Source organism: Anopheles funestus, chromosome X (genome assembly GCF_943734845.2).
Source record: "Anopheles funestus chromosome X, idAnoFuneDA-416_04, whole genome shotgun sequence".
NCBI lineage: Eukaryota > Metazoa > Arthropoda > Insecta > Diptera > Culicidae > Anopheles > Anopheles funestus.
The window spans coordinates 2,726,159-2,745,944 of record NC_064597.1 but is presented as its reverse complement, the minus strand read 5'-3'; the positions used below and the strand labels follow the sequence as shown (position 1 = coordinate 2,745,944).

The window sequence follows — 19,786 nt, the reverse complement described above, 5'->3', positions numbered from 1 at the left end:
CGCGTCAGCTCATCCGGAAGAACACAAAAGAGAATCGCTCTAGCTTGTTTTTTTTTTTTGAAGGGCCTATAGGGCCTTTGCGAAACATTTGCGAAAGAATGGCAAACGCTCGTATCAATCGCAAAACCCCGTACCCGATGACGGACGACAACTGACGTTACGCCGACAAAACCTCCCGGGGATATTGGCGCAGACACACAACGGCGAAAAACAAAGCAAAGAAGAAAAACAAGATGGGTACACACAAAAGGAAGACAAATCGCCAATCGCATCCCTTCAATGGGCACTAAATTAACTCCGAGTATGGGTGTTTGTGTGTGTGTATGTCTATGTTTTGTTGGAGGTTAGAGGAACTCCGGTACGACTCTTGGCCCAATCGTATCGTATGTCATATCAATTTGTCCTCCCTTTTTTTGCTGTATTTCCTCTCTCTCTCTCTCTCTCTCTCTCTCTCTCTCTCTCTCTCTCTCTCTCTCTCTGTGTTCTACTCGTCGGTTCACGCTTCCTTCCTTTTTTTTGCTATCCGACCACCCCGTGTACTAAGATCCTGATCGATGAGTTCCAGATCCGGTATGGAGGGAGAAGCCCACGTTTTGCTAGCACGCCTGCCGCTTTTTTTTTTGGATCAAGAGATCCTTTTCGGGCAGAACGCTGCCGTGGTTCCATCACACGAGAGGGCGATTAATTTTTATTTATCCCCTGATTGGTGTAATATATTTTTATCGCGTGCGTTGTGCATGTTTTTGGGGGGGTTTTGGGGCGGGGGAAGTGATTGGGCGATTCGACTCATTCCGCCTCACCGCAGGGGCACTTGAAAGAGTTTGGAGACGGATTCGGCTCAATAAACGCACACACACACACATGGGCGCACGCAATCATTGCCACAAGGGAGAACCTTTTCGCAGTCGTTCCACTCCACAAGGATAAGAGCGGGTGGGGTCGTCCCCATGACCGCAAGCTGTGCGTAAGTGCTAATACCCACTATCGATTGCTGCATATCCAACGAGTCCTGGGCAGAGTCGTACCGTACATGGTTCAAGAACGTCCGACCAAAAAAAAAAACAGGATTCCACATTCGGGTGTGCCTTTTGCCTGGATGCGAGGAGTTCTTTGCCGCACGACCAGAAGTCAGGCTTCTCTCTGTCTTGCGTAAGGGTGGATGCGAACGTTAGCTCGGTATTCTCCCACTCCACAGTGGCTAGACTTACAATTCAAATGATTGGATTTAGTGTAGCGGTGTGCTGATGTTCCTTTTATCTTCTCTGGTAAAATCGACGCCATGTACAGAGGATGGTTTGCGAGTCTCTACCTCCCCTTTTTTCCTGGACCCGTTTGCAACGCCTTTCCAGTAAAATATACACAGCTCCATTGTACCCTATCCACCAGGGTTTTTGCAATCTCTACACATTACATCACATATCCATGATGAAGAGGAGGAGAAGAAGAAGGATTCCTTCCCTTTTTCCAGGCCTATATTCATACCATCTCGTAAAGTGTTTTGCCGCACAACACAGGCCCAGTTTTCTGGTCAGTTTTTATTTTAACACCGCGCAACGCCTTTTTGGGATGGGGGGAAAGAAACTTCAACTTGTTTTATAGGTGCGAGACCTCATCAACTATAGTCGTGCTATAGGGCGTTGTCGTTCATCCAACTCGCACAACGAAGCAAACCGAACCAACCGAGTGCGATGGGTTTCCTTCTTTTTTTTTTATTTTGCGCAATTAATCCCAGCAAGCAGCAAACGGCCCCCATCAAAACGGACGTAAAGTTGCCTTTGCGTCAATGATGGACATCATCCCAACCATCCGAGAGTACCTCCAGAATTCGCTCGCACACTCGCATACTCTGATGGACGGTTTTGATTCCACTTTATTACTAGTTTGGCTGTCCTTCTCAATCGGTTTCAGGTTTTTTTTTTGTGTGTCGTTCTTCCCTTCTTCCTCGCTATTGGGACCGTTGGGTTTATTTCATTTTCACACAACCATCCAACGCCCGCACACGTTCGTTCAATCTGCCGGACACTGAGCGCACATTTCACAGTTGGAGATTTTCATGACATTCGCCCAGTTTGCAGGAGGGATGTCGAAAGTGAAGTTAAAGCAAAAAAGGTTTCGTATCATTACTTAGGTAGGTGTTGATCGGTGAGACGGATTCCGATATTTGTTTGACAGCTCATAAGGTGCGTCTCGAATATTGCGGTACGGGACGTAACCCAGAAAAGGCCACCAATTTTTTTTAAACCCCATACTGTCTCCAAGAAAATAAAAAAATACTACATTTGCTCGTCATAAAAATGTGCGGTTGGTCCCGCACATATTGACATACCCGGAGACGTTCGTCTTAATTCATTCCGACCGACCGTGACCCTTCGTGGTCGGAGTCCCGGGGGGAGGGCACTTTATATCTTATCCGCACGCCAATTGCGAACAAGTTCGTACCCAGCGCCGGGCACGTTTTCCTTTTTTTGTTGGGGTGACGTTCAGACATTGTTTACATTGGGTGCCGTCCGACATCAAGAGCGAAGAATACTTAATGAATACCGTGCGCCTACCATGCCGATCGGTCTCGGGTCCCGTACTGTCTGAACTGTCGAACTCTCGCTACGCATCACTCAACCATCGTGCCGATATCTGATTACGTCCACGAACGAGAAGCCAGCCCGGGGACGCTTGGTTTGCTTGGTTCTGGAGACAAACTGTCACCAAGTGCCAACCAAGTGCCGTCTTCCGTCCCAAAAACAAAAGAAAAAAGAACACCCCAAAAACCCAACGTACGAAAGCGACACGCGTGCGTCAAGATGTCGAGATGTCCACGAGATGCGTGTATCGTGGCAACTACGGACAGACACACTTGGAGCGTCAACCCTAGCCAGGCCAGGCCAGCGAGCGGGTACACCCATTATCTTCCGCATCATTTACGGCGGTCAGCCGTGCGTGCAAAAGCGGATGAGCACGTACCCATCCCGCTCTCGTGTCTTTGGTCTTTCGGTTTTATTTTTGCACAATTGCTTCAGCCTCACCCCCCCCCCCCCCCCACACGCCACCAAACAACCTCCAAGTTTGGAAGAAAGAAAGGAGCGAATAATTAGCGTAAGTGCAAGAGAGCTTCCATCGCTTTTTGCAAACGCCCTTCATTATCATTCATTTGCCCCCCAAACTCACCCCCCCGGGAGACTGAAACATGTACGGCCGATCCGTGGTAAAAAGCCGATGGTAGAAGAACGGATCCCCAATCCCCAATTTAAAAGTCATACTTCATTTTCCACTGTCTACACACGATGCTACCCGAAATGCTGCGAAGAACTCGATCGAAAACCATCGTTCCGGTTAGTGATGGATCTTTGTCTTCGAACTGCTCTACATCCGGTCGATCAATTACATTCGTCGACATCTTTGTACCGGAGTCGCTCACTGGATTTAGACTCCACTGGATTACTAAAGCTGAAACAACATTTTGCAATTTTCGTTTTGCTGGAATTTTGCCAATTTCGTAACAGTAGTAACATCTTTTCTTTAATTACTGTAGCTTCGACGTTTTTTAATTCTATTTGCTATTTGCACAGTGAATACTAGTTACGAATTCATCGTCTCGTTTTAGGCAACCGGTACGTTTACCTTCTAGTTCGGAAGAATGAAGAACTCTCAGTGTACTATGTGTTGATGGCAGGCGTGTCAAACAGGTGGATCTATTGGAATAAAATAAAACATAACAAGAGTTAAGAAACAAACTAACTGACAATAAGGAACACATTTTGTTAAGATTAACTAAGCTAAGTTTCAGTTTGTAATGTTTTGCAGTTTCAATACACAGCTAGAGTTTGACACCTCTGTCCCGTAACCTGACAAACGTTACCATGTGTCTGCTGGATGTTTCGTATTTTCATTATATCGTACCTTCGTTTCACCTGCCGCTTCCTGCGCACGTATTCACGATCATCAACAATCTTATTTTATCTGCTCTGCATGTACCCCTTTTTTTCTACGGAATACGGTAGATTCTGCAAGTATTCAATGAAATAGGTTGTTTGTCGTTGAATCTGATAGCTTTCGATTGCCGCGTCTTCTTTACCGTACCACTTGCGCTCGTCCTTGTACATCTCTTTGCACCCCATGTAGCGAAGCACGTTTGCACCCATTTTCTCATCCACCGAAGCGTATCCTTTTCTTCTCTACACATCGGGTTACTTTCGCTTTTAGCTTGCCTGATCGATTCGAGTGCTTTCAGTTTCAATTTTCCACCGTTACGTCTGGTACACTCGGGCACGAAGCAGCCGAAGTGTGGATGGGTTCGATGGGCTCTCGTAAATTAAATGAACCTTCATGGCTTTTAAAAACCGGGTGTATTGCACCCAACCACTCGTCCACCTTTTGGTATGTTAGTGTGTTTTCTATACTTTTTTTTTAATTTTATTGTTTTTGCGAACTACACCAACTGTCGACCAATTCTGGTTGGATATCTGGTGAAGGTGAAGGCCGATAAATCCTTGCAAAACAGAGTTACAATTTACACATCGTTTGGGTTTGACGCTCCAGGCGCGATTAATTAAATGTAAGTGTGATGAAGTGTGAACGGCGTATACATGTTTTCGCTATCACAAAGTCTCTCAAAGTGTAAAAAAAAATGTAATCCCAGAAAGTAGATTAGTTTGGGGGCAAATTTGAAAAACCCGGCGTAGTTTTGAAGCAAAGCCGTCTGAAGATACAATTAATCGAAATAACGATAGCAACGCAACACCAGGATTTCTGGGACAGAAGATAGTTCGCCCACTAATAAGTTTACATCAACTAGACCATATCCACCGAAAACTTCCCAGACCCGGAAAGCGGGCCCATTCCTATAATTGCAAAACCTTTCGCACGAAAAGGTAAATAACAAACAAACTTCGGGTTCTAAAATAGACACTCGGAAATTGGGTTTCGTTTGCTTAGGAACTTAGAAATCAGTGACGTTGCATTTGCCTTTAAAGTTATCGAACCGAGGTTCCAGTGGTAATAGTGATGAAACCACAACCATATCTCGAAATCCTCCAAACCACAACATACTTGGTCGGCTGTTTACCCACGCATCTTGAGTGGCATCTCGACCGCAAGTATTCTAACCTTCTGACACTAATATGGTGCGAACGTGCAACTATAGCACTAATAACTTCAAAACAATCGACACCTTTCTTGTAGCTGCCAGGAAAATAATTTCCTGCAGATGGGGTGAGAAACAAACAGAAGATTTAAGAACTTACGACAGGAAGTAATGTTGCCCATCTGATCGGTTACACGTTCCAACCCAATATATGAAGTTCAAACCAGCCCGGGTGAACAAATACCACAAGTGGAAACTACCCACATCTGCAAGTGGTAAATGTGTCAATAGTGCATTGGACACAGATCCATTACAGTGGCGTACAACCACTGGCAGACATTGTAGCTGGATGATGTTTGAAGTTCATGTACATGTGTACTTTATTGCTTCCCGTACTTTGGGGAAAATTCGGAAACTATTTTTATTCTTCGACACTAGCGATATCCACAGTGTCCCAGGATATTCAGCGATGGTACGAGATCTCTTGGACTAATGGATCTCATTGGACTTTATTGCTTCCCGTACCTTGAGGAAAATTCGGAACTATTTTTATTCTTCGACACTAGCGAATCCACAGTGTCCTAAGGTATGAGATCTCTTGGACTGGGTACTTAGATATGTCTAATGCTCGTATCGATAAACCTTTATATTTCTGAGGATATGTTGAAGAATAATTTCAAAATAAATTAAATTATTTTGTTACTAAAAATAAGTGTACAATAGACAACAGTAGTTCTCTTTTCCAATTTCTTATCAGAACTCCCCAAAAAAACCGTATTGCAGTTTCTGAGTGCTTCATAAAAAAACACATAGCAGAAAACATTGTTAAAACCTACCAAATAGTATGCAATAGCATTATTATCTACATCATAAGAGGCATGCTCTTGATGGAAAGACAAATTGCTAAAAAATGAGCCCCGCTTAGTACGGAAAATGGGCTGCAATAAAGGCGACACCACAGCACGGGTAGACGTTACGTAAACAGTTCGAGGGTCGTGCGGAAGCTATCAAAATAGCCATCCCCCCTCCCCAAAAACGAAGCATTTCACCCCGATTGCTCATCAAAAGCCCACTTACAAACCGAAACACACGACCCGTCAGCAGGCGGAAAGCCAACAAAAAACCAAAATACCCCCCGAAATGTAGAAGAACAAGCGCATCATGCAAAATCCACTACCGTTGACGGCTGGCGGCACTTCGAACAAGCGGGTTTTGCCCAGTTTGTAAACGTTTTGGGAACGGGTGTGGGGGGGGGGGGGAAGACATAAATTTTGGATAACGGGCTGCCGTACCGACCCGCGCCACCAGCCACTGGGTGGCCCCGGCACACGTAATCTGAAGCGCAATAAAACCGAACTCGCGGGAGACTGACTTATGGACTTGGAGAAATGGGGCCCAATGGCGTCTGTTAGAATTGGTCCAAAACCGTACGGTAGCGCGGCGGTGTGCGGCAAAGCAGTGCGTGTACCACAGTCATCTGCTATACGGTGGATAAATGTCCATCTATCCATTCGGGTCACGAATGTCATCGATCGAGATGTCAATTCTAACGGGATGGGAAAGCTGATGAATGTATATGCGAGACAGTATGATAGGTCGGAAGAGGTATGGCAGTACAATAAAGTGTAGCGAGCGTTGATAATAGTGCTTGAAATGAACTCTTGGTTTACTAATGTACATAGCTGCATCGTTTAGCTTGAAACGGAAAAGTGTAGATAGGAACACTTCACAAACATAAATTTACGAAACTGAAAACCACAACTTGCTAATCATGCCCATTTGAAAATGGATTTTTTTCCTATTTATGATTAACGTGTCTGTAAGAAATAAGAATAAGGAATAAGCACCTTGTAAAAGTATTTCTTAAGGATTAATAACTCTAGGAGTAGAACTAAAAACATAATTCTTTTTATCAACTTTCCAGAAACTTAACAAATGAACTTAACAAAGGATGTCTATACAAACTGTATCAGTAGTTAGATTCGCTTTTTGGCCTCAATAAGTGATTTCAAACTCCAATTTGACTTTCAATTTGTTGGAGTTTGTTCTTTGTTTAAAGCTTCGCCAAAAATTTGGAGAAAATCTTTTGTGGCCATCTTTTGTATGATACTCCATGATGAAAGGGCCCAATTTCTGGAAGACATTTCGTGATCGACTTCAAGTCCTGGAGGAAATTTGAATGCCCTTCTGTGGATCGGAAGAAATTACGTAATTAGGAAGACGTAATTTACACGACTCTTCAAGATTTGTCTTGGGCTATTCAGTAGGTCACGAAGATCTCGCATTTCACCAATATCCCGACGACACGCCTTATTATTATTTTCTTAAGAATTCTTAAGAATTATTTTCTTCCAACAACCGCTTGTTCTAGGTTATTGCCTCAATCGTATGGTCAGGTGCTTCGTGCTCTTTAAACTTTTTATCAATATATTTTCTCGTTCAAAATTCCAATTCCAAACAAAAAACATTATTATTTCATTCCATCAGAAATGGCATAAAAATATATAAAACAATGAGATCAAACAGACCAATTAAATCAGAATTCTGGATTACTGGATAGTTTCTTGGAACTGCAGCATCGATTGAAAATATAAACGAAAGCAATTAAAACTCACTTTCACAGTAATTGTCTGTTAATAACAACGAATTAACAAATCAATAAATTCCACACAAAGTGAATGATTTGAGATATTATTTTTTTAAATGAATATATAAATTGCAACAAAAAACTACTATGAAAGCAAAATAAAACAAAAATCCATTCAGGATTGTAATAAAAACCTTATAAATGTGACACTGAAACCAATACAATGAATAATCAAACAGCAGAACCAAAATTAATAACCATTTTCACGGCACAAATAAACATGTAATAAAAGAACTTTTTGGGTATCCCCCGAAAAGCCTGGTGAAGAAGGGGAAAAAAAACCCTAACTCATATTCCCCTGGCGACCATCGGTACGGGGTTCATGCCGGATGGTTGGTCACACCTTTTGACACCTACTTGTCGGCGCGTGCCCATACCATCCCATACGTGGCAATGCAATATCGCCCCGGGTACCCCCGGTCCGAACTCCCCGCGGGCGAATCGTGACCATCACCATCGCCATCATTACGGTTCGTCCTCGTCGATGAGTGTACTTACGTCATCGGCTCTCTGTTTTGTGTGTATGTGTGTTTTTTTTTTGTTGTTGCTATTGTTTGCTCCCTTCAAAAAGGATTCCAATTGTTTTCCACTTCTTAGTTCTGACCTTTTTTTTTGTTTTTGTTTGAGAGAGAATTTTATTTCTGCTACTTTTCTTCACAGAATGTCTACCGCTGAGCTCATCGTTTTTTTTTCTGCTCCGTGAATACTGTACTTTTATTATTATTATTTTACATTTTCCATGCAAGAAACAGCACGAAACAGCGCGCTCACCGTTTTTCCTTCCACTGCAAAACGATCCTCATCCGTTTCCTGACGCACAGTAGACACACTTTCACAAATAATCGTTAATTTTTAATGCATCATTCGTGCGAACGAGCGGCATTACACGTCACTTCAGCCCCCAACACGCCATGGCAGCCATATTGTGGCTGTGTTTAAAGGGGATTGGAGCGGAAAATCGTTCTTTCTCTCGCGCAGCTTTAAGGAGATCTTTAAGGGCTCTGGGGGACGACAATGGCTATCAAATTTTTTGTGAACCTTTTTTTTTGTTTTTTTTTTTCTTTTTTTCTGCTTGTTTGTAGATGTTGCTCAGGTGTGTAGCTGGCAGGAGGGGATACAGCATGGTCAAGGAATCCGTTCCACATTTATGAGCTTATCGTTTGCGGGTAATGCTGTTGGGCTGTTGGATGTCAAGATTTGTACGTGTAAGGATTTGCAACAAAAGAAGCGCAATAAGATTGCCAACAACAACAACAACAACAACAACAACAGCAGCAGCAAAAACAAATACAGTCGTAAAGTAAATATGGTGACAGTATCTGCTATAAAAGCGGATGCGTTAAAGATGCAAGGCACATACGGTAGCGCGATACACATGAAAGTAAGATTATCGTGGTAATAATTATGAAAATGCTTTTTCTCTTATGTGCCACCATATACCTGGTGGCTATAAAATGGCGCGCATGGAATATCTTTACCCTGTGATGGGTTTCATTTAATATGTGGAAAATAAACATTTTTTTTTCTTTGTCAAATGAAATACTTAATAAAGTAATTGTACTTTTTATTGGTATAAGTTTAAAAAAAAAGTTTTAAAACTTTTTTTAAGGTGAATCATTAGTAGGAGGTAGTTTGGTGACATTGATCATGACATTCTTTAGAGCATGGTGAATCGGAATTTTGACAGGTATTTTGTACCAAAAACCTTATATGTGCCATAAAGATATGTGCCATAAAATTCACTTTATAAGTGATTAATTTTGTTGGGGATATCTTCAACTCAATACGATTTCATTGAACAACTGTTCACAACCTGCCAATGAAGCATATCGAACAAGAATTTCTTCATCTCCACTTTCACTGCAACTGACGCAGTTTAATGCCATTAAAACATTCATGTTTTCTTTCTTCTTGCGTTTATAGATGAGCGTCGTTTTCTCCATCAACCACTAAAAAATGAAACATTTCACAGCAAAGATATGCCCTATTAGAGAAGGATTCTCCCCTAACAGGGTCCCCTCGGGGGGCTATTTCGCTAACTGAAATGAAAGTAAAACATGCGAAGCAAGAAGAAAATCGAATCAATCCCAACGAGAGTAAGAGCATGTTTATGCAAAAGTAATATACAACAACACGAAAAGTGCGTACACAAGCACACGCACGCACACACACTTGTTGCTATAAAACAACAAAGCAACCGTGTGTTGTCCGCGGGTAGCTAAACACTATTCGCACACAACTCCAGTAGCAAAATATGCGTCAAACAAGACAGAATTTCAACAACAACAAAAAACCACACAAAACAAGCGGATGAAAACTCGAAAAGTCACGCATCATTGCATTGGAGCGCCACTACGTTGCTGCATAACTCACCCTTTGGTCGGAAGGGTGAAGGGGAAAAAGGGGTGAACAAGCGTGTAGTAAGTGAGGGATGTTTTAAATGCGCGATGTTGTGTTTTTTTCTTCTTACAAATGCCACCATGGGTGTGGTGGCGAAGCAAACTATAATGCAAAACGTCTTATGCGTTGTTTCGATTTTACTTTTTTGCGACGCAAATAGCTCGGAAGAGGTGATTTCGAGCGGGAAAAACGGATTCACGGTTGGATGGGAAAAGGAAGGAAGGTAAAGGAAAACATCAAGAACACAATAACCACTTTGGAGAAACAAAGCCGACCTATAATTTGACATAAGTGATCTTATTGATTGAATTTCTTTATCTTAGACATCTAAACTTCAATACTTGAATATATTGAACGATTGTCACTTCAGATCAAATTTTTAAAGGAGATACAGAAATATTCATTTTTATTTATTATTAATTTGTAATATTCTTCTCACACAAGTTAATTGAGAGTTCTTGCGAAATCTAGCGAACATTTCCTTCCAGAAATACATTTAAAACTGAGTGTCTTCAAGATATTTGCGACTTATCTTCAATTCTACAACTTCCTTTTTTTTTGAATGACAATGAATTACATCCTCATCGAAACAATTTAATGTTAAAGATTTAATTGTTACCTTAACTGGCTGGAAAAGGTGTAAATTATCTGTAAACCACACACTTCCAGAATTACCACCCACAGCATCTTCACAACATTTGACATCCAAGAAAAACTCTCAACAAAAAAAATGAAAAGGACAACCATAATTCCCTCCCGTGTCTTTGCCAAAAACGAATCCTACGGCAGGAGGACATTTTTTCCAAACCACCCATCTACGCCTCTTAATTCCATTTAACGACGATGAAACTTATCGCAAAGTGCCCGTCAAAATATGCCCGTTCATGAAAAAAAAGGTTCCGAACACCGATTTTCCTTAAGAGGGGTTTTGCCTTCCATATCCCGGTCCCGGTCCAACAACCAACCATCTCGCGTACTACGCTAGGATGGAAATTGTTTCAATAAAAGCAAATGCCTTCCCCGCGTTTAGTACCCGCCACACTTTAGCAAACCATTTCGGTAGAAATGGCAAAAACCGGAGTTACCTACTCCACTAATGGATGGGCGCAGGGTATGTGACCAGCGTCTGGCGAACGGAATTAACTTGATACAGATCGATGTTTTGGTCCCATTCGGTACAAGAAAGGTCATTACAGGTCCCTTTTGTTCTCTCGTGTGACGTTAATGGAAAGGGCAATTTTTTACCAGCTTTAAAGACATGGGCGAATTACAGTTTCTTGCAGCACAAAAAGCAAATAATTGCAGATTGAAAGGCGAATCACAAGACTCGTCGTTTCTATTTACTTCGTCTGCATTTTTTACAATTACATTCGTTGCACGCCATGTGTGTTTATCTTGGCAGTAATATCGCGAGGAAATAACGGGGAAGTACTGAAGGGAATAGCTGAGAATGCAATAATGTCTAGCTGTCACTCAAAAACTGACTGTTGTAGATCAGCTAATGCATATTAGGTCCAAAGGATAAATATCTCAGATATTCTTCAACATTCTTGAGAGAGACTTTGCGGGTTAATGAAAAAAAACTGAGGACTGACCAGAAACTTTCAATATCCCAAGGATTCTTCAATAATTCCATAACATCTGATTGTTCTGATTGGAGGATCAATAATTGAAGAATTTTTCTTTGCTCTCCTTTCTTAGATCTTCGCCATGTAATGAATTTCTTCAAGGTACCTCCAATTTTATGTCCTCAATTTTCCCTCAGAATCTTTTCCATAAAGTATTTTCAATCTACTGGTTCTTTCTTGATTTGATGAGACAAGGACTAAAGTAGATTTAGCCAACTTGTTTTGTATAAATTTTATACGAACAAACATTTTCTTAATGTTATTGTCACTATTTTTAACACAATTGATGTTTCAATAATACCACGATAAGAGGTACCCCACCGTCGTTTGATAGAATTTCCACCAGTTCCTTAACGAATAAAGACCCCACCCCAGCAATTTGCTCCACAAGAACAGACAATGCTACTCCGGTGCATCAGCAATGCTTCGTCTGCCTTTCTTCAAACATCCGTTTAAAAAAAGGAGAAAGAGAGCAAAACACAAAATAGACGTTTTATGTCGATTGCTTCAACGAAATGCGGCACACGACCGCAACGACGGGGGGACGGGTGCGGCGGCGAGCTGATTGACAAAAATAAATCCACTTGCACCGCAATTAGCCTCGCGCCACTGTGAACACGCTGACAAGTCTGTCAAGATCGATCTCGGGTCCGCCGCCTCGCAATCCTTCCCAACGCTGCCGTGCAGCGTGTACTGGAAAGCAGAAACACACCGACCGACCGTGCACCGACCGCGCAAACGGAAAGCGCAAATGCATTCGCCGAAAAACGGCACCGTGACCCCTTAATGATGCCGTCCGTCTGCCTACATGCTGGGGGAATGCGGAGGGAGGGGAATGGGGATCCGAACCGAAAGAAACAACCACGCCGGAAAGTGCCATCATAAAAAAGAAACCTCCCCATAGCAAGCCGGGACCCGTACACAAAGAAACAGGGACGAAGCGCGGTATAAACTCTGTGTGCATCGCGGAAAGAACTTTGTGTCGCTCTGTGTGTCGCCGTCCAAAACTTCTTCGGCCCCGAGTCGCAGCCAACGTCGCTCGGTTGGTTGCTGTCTTACCCTTACTCCTATTCCCCTTTCCTACTTCTCTGCTACCGCCAACACGCATGTGGAAAACTGCCATCCTCCAAAAAGACGACAAGTAGGACTGGTGGAATTTTCTTTCATCTGTCGAAAGCAAACACAAAACCCCGACACGAGTTTTCTTCGTACGGAAAAAAACCCTGGGAAATCCTGCATGACAGCTTAACCCATTGCCCCCGGGGCTTTTGTTATCGTGTGTAAGGGTGGTGTATGCTGCAGTATTGGATCAACAGAGTGGCAAACCGAATCAGCAGCAGGTGAAGGTGCACATGTGCACTGTGAGTCTTCGATTCTTTCGCGAAGTATTATTACTGGAAAGATGCTATATCGGAACCGCCTATACTACCAAAGGTTCCAAAGAGCCTTAAAACAGAAAACTACGGGTGACTGGCAATATTTACTCCGGCACCTCATCCTCTCTTAGCGAATCTTCTTTGTGGGTCATTGCGTCGTTATTTCTCCTTTTTTTTTAATATCCCTTTTCCGGCATGACTTGCCACATTTATAGACATTCCTTCGCGTCCATTTATAACCCATCTGTTACAATGCACACCGTTGGTTTGTGTCAGTACATTTTGATAGGTGTGAAAATAGTTAAAAACTCTCATAAAAAACTTCATCATCAAGCATCCAATTGCACAAAACTTCGCCTCATCTTAACGAACCCATAATAGCTAGAGAGTCTCTCTGTGCTTCTTCAAAAGTTTGCTACACGTCTAACTAATAAATAACTTCATTCTTTTGCGATACTTCTAAGTCAAGCTATTGTAAAAGTTCTCATGCTAAAGCCATTATTGGAGGACTTTTAGTAAGCAATACTAATATTGGATTAGGAAAAGTCCTTGAAGCGGATATTTTAGTAAAGCACTTCAAGATATTCATAGGCATCGAAGATCTTCAAGATCTTCAAGAAAAAAGATAAACTGACAGTTTTTTAAAATGGATATTTAAGTTTGGTAAACAATATTATTATTAACAGAAGATCTATTGGATTCGGAAAAATCCTTGAAGCGGATATTTTAGTAAAGCACTTCAAGATATTCATAGGCATCGAAGATCTTCAAGAAAAAAGGTAAAATGACAGTGTGTTAAAATGGATATTTAAGTTTGGTAAGCAATATTAAAATTAACAGAAGAGCTCTTGGATTCGGAAAAATCCTTGAAGCGAATATTTTAGTAAAGCACTTCAAGATATTCAAAGACATCGAAGATCTTCAAGATCTTCAAGAAAAAACAGGTAAACTGATAGTCTTTTAGAATGGATATTTAAAGGACATCACTCTATTCATCGCTTCTGAGTTTATTTCAGCCAGTTCGTAAAAAAATAGAAGCCTTTACCAACATTTTACTAACCCAAGAAACTGTGTGTATATTGCCTTAATAGATCCTCGCTTGTGATTGTTTAATATTTTGAATCCACTATAGTTTCAATACACTGCTCTCCCCCTCTCGCAATTTCGCTCCCCTTGTTGCCGATTTATTAAACATCCACCAAACACCCCTAAACAAATCGTAGACATTAAAGACCGAGTGGAAATCTTCGTCAGTGTGAGACCAAAAAAAAATACTCACGCATCAAAAAGAGCTTCCCAAATAATCCTTTACAATCGTTTAGTACATGTTCCGTCGCCATCGTACGAGTGTTGTTCCAAGTGTGTATGTATATCTTCATCAAACATTTTTTCCAAAAGGCATTTCTCCCTTTCCGCATTACGGGGTTTCTTTACCGAGGGTTCAATCTTTCCTTCCGTTTCGAGCGTTTTCCCGCAACTGGTTTACGCGCTCCCTGTTACGTGCTAATCCGCCCACTGTTGGATTAGTAACGGAGGGCAAACTCCGCGTGCTTTACTCCGATTTATTTATTTACCCTCGCGCGCGGTACATCCCGCGGTAGGAGCGAGGAACATGCCGAAGACCCAATTGAAGTAGTGAAACCGTTTGATGATCGTGATGATCGTCACTAGAAAGATGTGGAACCGGTGTTTCGTGGCCCTTGTCTTTCGCTCCCGTGTAAAGTTGTTTCATTCACTGCTGTTTGTTGTTTTTTCTCGTTCCCTGTTTTCCGTTTTCCCTGCCGCTACAACACGGCTAATGTTTATAGAGCTCTTCCCGCGGGTTCATTTAACTCGAAATACGTTCGGTTTTTGCTGCACCGCGGGAAATGGTAAACCAGAACTAGGGGTTTTTGGAACAAAAAAAAACACCCAGACAGACAAGCGAGAAAATTAACTAAGCGCTGCTCTTTTATTTAACTTCTCTGCGTGTACGAACACACACATACACATAAATCGACCAAAAAAGGGACTAAATAATATACAAACGAAGGATAGAAAGAAGAAGAGACAAAGCTAAAGAAGAAGAGAAAAAAACTTGATGAAGCCGTACCGATCCTCCGGAGCCTTTTTTTCTTAGTTTCGCGCTGGAACTCGCGTGTGAACGGCGAAGATGAAGAGAAAGAGCAAATGACAGCGCACCCCTAACGATAACAACCAGGCGCAAAAAAAAAAACAACCAAAACCTCCCCCAGACTAACTCTCGAGCACATCCTGAGCACGAAACACGACTCCAGGAGGGCAATTAAAACCGTATGGTGTATGGCGCGAGCGAACGCAAATGTTACCATCCGAAACATGAAACCTTCGGCCCAACTGGCGTCCATATGGTTGCGGAACCAGGATGACAAGGAAACCGGAAATGACTGCGTGGGAATGGGAGAGAGAGAGAGAGAGAAAAGGAGAGGGTGAAGCAGAAGCAACCAAACGAAAAAAAAACGAAACTTTACACTCGAATAAAAAATTAATCTAACAGCAAATTGCTCCCGAAAGAGCTGGGCTTCAATGGGCGTTAAGGTAAATGGGTATGTAAACAGAAATAGACAAACCACCCCAATACGCGTGGTTACCGTTGGCTCACCCGAAACACACGAAACAGAGACATCACCAGAATCGAGAAGAAAACCAAAAAGGGATATAATGACACACCGCAATATGCCTTGCCGCCGAACAGACATATGTGTCGCTAATCAAATAAATAAAGAATACACCATAGGAAGTCCGGCGCTTAGTCCCTTAATTCTAATCGGATTCCGTGCATTCAGCTGCGAAATTGTCGCCAGATCGTAACGGCCAAAACACAATGACAGGAATGATTGCTCACGGAACCGATACCAATCGGTTGCACAAAAGGTCACATTGATGCGTAATTGATCCGGTTCGAGCTTGGATATAGCTTAAAAAGCAGACACTAATCAATTCTGCTAGCAGTGTGTGTAAACACACACACAGCAGCGTTACGGCGCGTCACCGAGCGTTACGTAAATCGATTGGTGGTGTTTAAATCGTGCCCAGGAAATCTTTAGCAACCTTGGGCGGTGTACATGAAACTCCCTAAGCTCGGTGAAACGGGGGATGCGGATGCGGGTCATGGACCTGCTGTGCGTAAATACAGTTGTCACCCGACCCTGACACATCAGGTCAGCAAACTGCTATCAAACTGCTGGAAGATTTTACTTGGTGAGCAGTTCATCAACATGACCCTAGGATGGGTTCCGGTACATGGAATGCCATCGCATGTGAAGACTAATTAGTAGATCATCGATTTACCGAGAAGTCGGCATAAACAAGCTCCTCAATACATTAGGGTTTATCACAGTTGAATTGATCTTGGGGAGGAGATAACGAAACACAGAACACAGTGAGATGTGCAAAATATTATCCAAAAGATTCACTTACTTACCCGTTGGTATGAAGCGAGATGATGCCTGCACGACCTTTCTATCAGCGAAGATACTATACCGAATGTCCGACTTTGATAGAAAACAACAAAAGAGTGATAATGCCCAACAAAACGGAACCGGTTACGAAGAATTGGGAGGTGAAGATGAAACTGTTCATACACATCCACACTCCCTTACACCGCCGGTGGCCCGATATATTCACACGGAATTATCACAACTCCACTCGACTTGCTATAGACACTTACGGCGCACTATTGCGGATACTATTTTACACTTTTTTTATTCATTCCACAATGCCTTCAATATTTGCGCTATATATCTCGGGTGGCGTTACACGGAGCAGGCGTTACACATTCACTGTCGCAAAACAGCTTCCACCAACTCGGTGCACAGAACTTTTTTTCCTCTTCTTCTTCTTCAACGCAGCACGGTCAGTTCCTGCGTCACTCGGGCAAACAATCCTTAGGCACGTACCGCCCCAAAACACTGCAGGAAACATCGAAAGAGAAGGCTATAGAGAGACCCCCGGCAAGTCATCGTGTGGAGGTGTGGAGGGCGCCGTCCAAGGTTGATAGTAGAGCAACACCGAATGTACCGGTTGATTGATAGGGAGCTTGTGTAGCGAAGTGGTCGTAGGACATGCCGGAATATTCGAACCGGGTACACATCCGAGCCGGCGAACTATATACCACACTGTACGCAACGGATACTACCAGCACCACCACCACCACCGCGGAGAGCAGTCACCTGTCCGCTTGTTATGCAATCTGCAAAAACCTAACCAACATACCATCGTGTACGGTGGTCAACATTGGAACCGTCTTCACAGAAGTGGACCACTTGACTGTTCGAGCGGCTTTCCTGCGGGACTTTGCTCGTTACTTCACATCAAACAAGCTGAGGCACTGCCGATTCTTCTGTAAAATAACAGTTTCAACAAAACTCAAACTCAGACAGACGGAGAAGAAGATGAAGCAACGAATCATCCACATCTTTACGCCAGATTTTGAAGTGGCGTAAACCCAACCAAAAACCCCTCCCGCCTCCCCCGGGGGCACGAATTGGAACTCGCACGAGGAGGTGAACCATTTCTTCCCGGGACCAGTGCAAGCAGCAAGTGGCCACGGTGTACGGCATCGACCGGTAATCGAATTCGTTTCACTGTCACTTTGGCCACGGTTCGATGCCGGGGTGTGTGTGTGTATGTGTGTGTCCCGACAGTTTTGCCAACGTTCCGAAACGGTCCTTTCCTTCTTTACGGCAAATGGACGCATTCTAGCTAACCTAGTGCAACCATCCACCCGTGTCACTTTCCACAGTATATACCAGTTTGAAGAGGAGGAGATTGGGAAAAAAAAGGATTCGAAAAAACAGGAAGAAAAACGGATCTTCAAACCCACACACACACACACACACATACACGCACACCTGCTTTTACAGTGGCTAATCCTATCGAAACGTGAAGTTTTCAGTACTAAATGAGTATGAGGAAGAAGCAACAGCAACAAAAACTGTCAAGAATTCCATTCGGATCGATGCTATGCCGTTTTTCTACCTCCCCGAGCTTCAATGGGTTGAGATTTCGGTTTTTTACCATTTCCGATTCGCGGGAAGCGCTGTTTTTCCCTTTTTTGCTGCACGTTGGGAAAACTGGAGCGAAAGCAATGTGACTTGCGCTCGCTGTGAAGCAGCAGCAGCAGCAGCAGTACGAAAAATTGCAAAAACCAACGCCTTTTGCCTGACTGCAGGAGTTAGTCATGGATCGTCCAAGGATTTTTTTTTGTTGGTTGCTTCCTGCCGGTTTTAATCTCCAAAGGCTCAGTTCTAATTTTGTGCAATCCAACCATTCCATTGACCCGGTGTGATGACCACCATCCTGCCTCCACAACAACGGCACTGAAGCACATCTTTGAACAGTGCAAGATATTATCGTTACCTTCTAAGAGATGTAGAGCGTAAGAGCGAGAGTTACCCACTGACTACAATGGTTCTTTCGTCCAGTAAAGCCCGATTCTAAAAATACAACCCAGTTTCGTACGACAGCGACACTAGCAAAAACATATCCCGTAAGCTAACACGTTCGCCCCTAACCGTTACCATTCACCGGAGTGCGGACTGGTCTCATTGTTGAGCTACCCTTATCGTGCTAATATTAAAGCCTCCATTGACTGTGTTTCGCCCGTTCGCTGGTTTGAGTGGACCTGAGTTCTGGTCCAACAAAAAACAACTCCTCCAACAACTTGCCGAAAGGTACACCGTACCATCGTTCCAGACGGTACCGAAAAAGAAGCAACAGCCCTGGTAGAGATCCTTTTTTTTGTAATGCCCGTAACGCCCCCCGACGGGATAACACAATAAGGATAATAACGTCCTTAGACTGTCGGAATCGTTTTTTTGTGTGAGACGATGCTACAGGTCGGGTCTACTGTGGCTACTACTTGGCATAGGGTGTGGGTCAGAACTCTACCATCTACAGCACTATACACTAACACCACACACACACGCACACACTATTACCGGTAATTAGATTGAGAATTGAAACCGGATGATGGTCAGCGTGATTGACTCCCTGAGGTCTCTGAGCGGATCGTAAGATTCTAGCTACTGTACTGTATCTAAATGATAGGTATGATGACTCTCGAGCTCTCCACACCATTTAAAATCCTCACAACTAAACACAAAATCTGCTGTTGTTCGTTAAACATCCTCCTGATCGAACCCTTTTTTCCATCACGCTCCAGAACCCGGTCCAGATTACGTACAGCATCCCAATTCCGTAACTACCTTCGGAAATCAATGCATAAGCACACTTTGCACAATATCTGTCACAGCGTCACGAATTTTTTTTTTTTCGAATTTCTCCGCTCACCCCTTTCGTTCGGTTGGCAAAATCGACACGCGGTACGTCAGCTTGCCCAACTTGCGGGTACGACACTACGACACACTTTTACGGCACGCGTGTCTCAACGACCGAACACCGAACCGTAACAGACGTCAAAAATCCGTCTCGAGCTGCACCGGACGGAAGCTTACGGATAACTAACGTCTAGCGTTCTTCGTCAACAGCACAGAACCGCCGCATGCAGCTGTATCGTGCACTGGAATCGCGTGTCTCCTGCACGTACCGGACCAGCACGAGCCATCGCACAAACGGGGTCGGGTGTTCGGGCTTTCTCATCACGGTGAGTTGTGAGATGGTGTAGTGCGTGTGCTGC

General features: G+C 43.2%; 1 protein-coding gene and 1 long non-coding RNA gene across 2 annotated transcripts in view; both read right to left on the bottom strand.

Annotated features, from left to right (window-relative positions):
• Positions 1-19,786, bottom strand: part of LOC125763160 (uncharacterized) — a 109,570-nt gene that overhangs the window by 53,342 nt on the left and 36,442 nt on the right. The gene's annotated exons all lie outside the window — the stretch shown is intronic.
• LOC125763231 (uncharacterized) lies at positions 3,614-19,667 on the bottom strand. Its single transcript, XR_007418330.1, has 3 exons — positions 19,356-19,667; positions 16,571-17,488; positions 3,614-3,686 (listed from the first exon to the last, which is right to left on the bottom strand). It is a non-coding gene; the product is annotated as an uncharacterized LOC125763231 (long non-coding RNA).